Genomic DNA, 4,704 nt, shown 5'->3' with positions numbered 1-4,704 from the left:
AAACCTTCCATGATAAACAAAAGTTAAAAGAATTTACAGCTAGAAAACCTGCACTACAGTACTTCCTTGGCAAAATATTTTATAAAGAGAAAATGAAAAACAACAATGAAAATCACTAGAGGGAGGTATTACACTAAAGGCAAAGCTAATCAAAGGAGAAACCAAGTCAGGTTAAATAACAAAAATGGCTGGGAATACAAATCATGTCTCAATAATAATCTGAATGTTAATGGCCTAAACTCACCCATCAAAAGACATAGGCCAGCTTATTGGATAAAAAAAAATCCCAACGGTATGCTGCCTCTTATAGGAAAAGACATTTACAGACTGAAGGTGAAAGGTTGGGAAAAACCATACCACTCATGTGGACTGCAGAAGTAAGCAGGAGTTTTTATCCTCATATCAAATAAAATAGATTTTAAGCTAAAGTTAATCAAAAGGGACAAAGAAGTACATTTCATACTACTCATCCCTTGTATTGTTACAAGGGAACAATACACCAACAAGACATAACAATTATAAATACGTATGCCCCAAACCATGGAGCATCTACATTCATCAAACAAACTCTTCTCAAGTTCAAAAGTTAAGTTGACCATAACACAATAATTCTGGGTGACTTTAACACACCTCTTTCACCACTGGATAGATATTCCAAACAAAAGCTGAACAAAAAACTGTAGAACTCAATAATACAATCAATAAGTTAGACTTAACTGACATATATAGAATATTTCATCCTTCAACAAGCAAGTACACTTTCTTCTCAGCAGCACATGGGTCCTTCTCCAAAATAGACCATATATTATTCCATAAAGCAACTCTTAGCAAATATAAAAAAAATAGTAGAGATACTACCCTGCATTTTTCAGATCATAATGGAATGAAATTAGAAATCAATGATAAAATAAGAAATAAAAGCTACTCCAACACCTAGAAACTAAATAATAAGCTACTGAATGAACAGTGGGTTGCAAAAGACATCAAGGAGGAGATTACAAAATTTTTAGAGGTGAATGAGAACACAAGTACAACATATTGAAATCTCTGGGACAGTATGAAGGCAGTTCTAAGAGAAAAGTTCATTGCATGGAATTTATTCCTTAAAAGAAGAAAAAGTCAAGAAATAAATGGCTTAACGTTACATCTCAAAGTCCTAGAAAAAGAAGAGTAAATCAACACCCAAAGCAGAAGACAGGAAATCATTAAAATCAGAGCTGAAATCAATGAAATTGAAAAAATGACAGAATAAAAAGTTGGTTCTTTGAAAAAAATAAATAAAATTGACAAACCCTTAGACATGCTAATGAAGAGAAGGATGGAGAAAACTAAAATTACTAAAATACATGCTGAGAAAAGAAATATCACAACAGACACTACAGAAATACAGAAGATAGTTTGAAATTATTGTGAGAACTTGTACTCCAATAAAACAGAAAATATCGAAGACATCGATAAATTCCTAGAGTCATATAATTTGCTGAAATTGAATAAGGATGATATACACAATTTAAACAGATCAATTTCAAGAATGAAATAGAAGATGCCATCAGAAGCCTTTCAACCAAGAAAAGCCCAGGACCAGATGGATATACGGCCGAGTTCTACAAGACCTTTAAAGAAGCACTAATACCAATACTTTTATTTCAGGAAATAGAAAAAGAGGCAGCACTTCCAAAATCATTCTATGAGGCCAATATCACCCTGATTCCAAAACCAGGCAAAGACACAACAGAGAAAGAAAACTTCAGACCAATATCTCTAATGAACATAGATGCAAAAATTCTCAGTAAAATTCTGGCAAATAGAATATAAAAACATATCAAAAAGATAGTGCACCACAATCTAGTGGGGTTCATCCCAGAAATGCAAGGATGGTTCAGCATACAGAAATCAATAATTGTAATTTATCACATAAATAGACTCAAACATAAAAATCATGTGATCATCTCAATAGATGCAGAGAAAGCATTTGACAAAATATAGCATCTCTTCATGTTCAAAACACTAGAAAAACTAGAGATAACAGGAACGTATCTCAATATTGTGTGCTAAGACCCAGGCCAACATCATTTTTAAATAGAGAAAAATTGAAAGCATCCCCTCTAAAAACTGGAACAAGACAGGGATGCCTTTTTTCACCACTTCTACTTAACAGTTCTTGAAACACTGGCCAGAGCAATTAGACAGATGAAAGAAATTAAAGGGATACAGATAGGAAAAGAAGAACTCATATTAGCACTTTTTGCCAAAGATATGATTCTATACTTAGACGACCCAAAAAATTCCACCAGCAAACTTCTAGAACTAGTAAATGAATTCAGCAAAGTAGCAGGATACAAAATCAACACCCATAAATCAAATACATTTCTGTATATCAGTGACAAATCCTTAGGAAGGGAAATGAGGAAAACTGCCCCATTTACAATAGCCTCAAAAAAAAAATAAAATATTGGGAATAAACCTAATGAAAGAGGTATAAGACCTCTACAACAAAAACTACAGAATAGTAAAGAAAGAAATTAAAGAGGAACTTAGAAGATGAAAAGATCTCCCTTGTTCTTGGATAGGTAGAATTAATATTGTCAAAATGCCCATACTACCAAAGCACTATACAGATTTAATGAGATTCCAATCAAAATTCCAATGACATTCCTTACAGAAATAGAAAAAGTAGACATGAAATTCACCCAGAACAATAAGAGACCCCAAATAGCTAAAGCAATCCTTAGCAAGAAGAGTGAAGCAGGTGGCATCACTATACCAGACCTTAAACTATCTACAGAGCAATAGTAACAAAAACAGGATGGTATTGACACAAAAATATACTGGTAGACCAATGGTACAGAATAGAGGACACAGAGACTAACCTATATAATTACAATTATATTAGACAAAGGTGCAAAAACATACACTGGAGAAAAGATAGCCTCTTCAACAATAGTGCTGGGAAAACTGGAAATCCATATGCAACAAAATGAAATTAAACCCCTATCTCTCACCATACACAAAACTCAACTCAAAGTGGATCAAGGACCTAGGAATTAAACAAATGACACTGCACCTATTAAAAGTAAAAGTAGGGCCTAATCTCCATCATGTCTGATTAGGCCCCAACTTCCTTAATAAGACTCCCATAGCACACAAATTAAAATCAAGAATCTATAAATGGGATGGATTCAAACTTTTAAAAAGCTTCTTCTCAACAAAAGAAACAATCAATGAGGTGAATAGAGAGCCTACATCTTGGGAGCAAATTTTTACCACACGCACATCAGATAGAGCACTAATCTCTAGGGCATATAAAGAACTCAAAAAGCTAAACACACACACACACACACACACACACACACACACACAAGAAAGCCCAATCAATAAATGGGCCAAGGGAACTGAAGATGATATACAATCAATCAACAAATATATAAAAAAATGTTCAACATCTCTAGTAGTTAGAGAAATGTAAATCAAAACTACTCTAAGATTTCATCTCATTCCAGTCAGAATGTCAGCTATTAAAAACACAAACAACAATAAGTGTTGGCAAGGATGTGGGGGAAAAGGTACACTCATACATTTCTGGTAGGAGTGCAAAATGGTGCAGCCAATATAGAAAGCAGTATGGAGATTCCTTGGAAAGCTTTGAATGGAATCACTATTTGACCCAGCTATCTCATTTCTTGGTCTATACTCAAAAGGCTTAAAAACAGCATACTACAGGGACACAGCCACATCAGTGTTTATAGCAGCACAATTAAAAATAGCTAAACTGTGGAACCAACCTAGATGCCCCTCAGTAAATGAATGGATAAAAATATGTGGTATATATACACAATGGACTATTACTCAGCAATAAAAGAGAATAAAATCATAGCATTTGCAGATAAAGAGATGGAGTTGGAGAATATAATGCTAAGTGAAGTTAGCCAATCCCCAAAAAACAAATGCTGAGGCGGGAGCCGGTGGGAGCCGCGGCGGTGCTGGCACAGGAGCCGGCGGGAACCGCGCGGCGCGGGACTCCCAGCTACCGCTCCCACCAGTGCTGACAACTGAGGTCTCTTGCACCGACTCACCTTGGCATGGGACTCACGGCTACAGCTCCCACCGGTGCTGACAACTGAGGTCTCTTACATCAGATAAGGGGGCGTGGCTACCAGAAGGTAAGCAAGTTTGCTGGGGGTTCTCAGCCCCAAGCTCTACAAACTAAGGGCCTGAGGGAGGCAAACAAGGAGAGTGTGCCCAGGCACTAATGAAACAGCTGCTCCACGCGTGTGCAAGGTAGGCAGAACTGTGACCACCGACAAAACAGGCCCAGTGGACTGCCAGACACATCGCTCAGGTTGGGGGAGGGGCAGAGCCGCCGGGCGCCTGCAAGTTACGCAGACCTGCGAATCACCAGCTGATCAGACCCAGCAACCGCGGAGCGGCAGAGCCACCCCCGGGCCTGCAAGGTAGGGGCACTTGCCACCCACCGGCAGGTCAGGCCCAACAAACTGCGGAGGGGCACAGCTGCCCCACGAGCCTGCTAGGTAGGCAGAACCCTGACTACCGACAGAACAGGCCCAGAGGCCGGCCAGACACATCGCCCCGCCCCAGTTGGGGGAGGGGCAGAGCCGCCGGGCGCCTGCAAGTTACACAGACCTGCGACTCACCAACAGATCAGGCCCAGCAACCGCGGAGCGGCAGAGCCACCCCCGGGGCCTG

This window comes from Callospermophilus lateralis, chromosome 2 (genome assembly GCF_048772815.1).
Source record: "Callospermophilus lateralis isolate mCalLat2 chromosome 2, mCalLat2.hap1, whole genome shotgun sequence".
NCBI lineage: Eukaryota > Metazoa > Chordata > Mammalia > Rodentia > Sciuridae > Callospermophilus > Callospermophilus lateralis.
The sequence above is the reverse complement of the archived record's forward strand: the minus strand, read 5'-3'. Positions refer to the sequence as shown.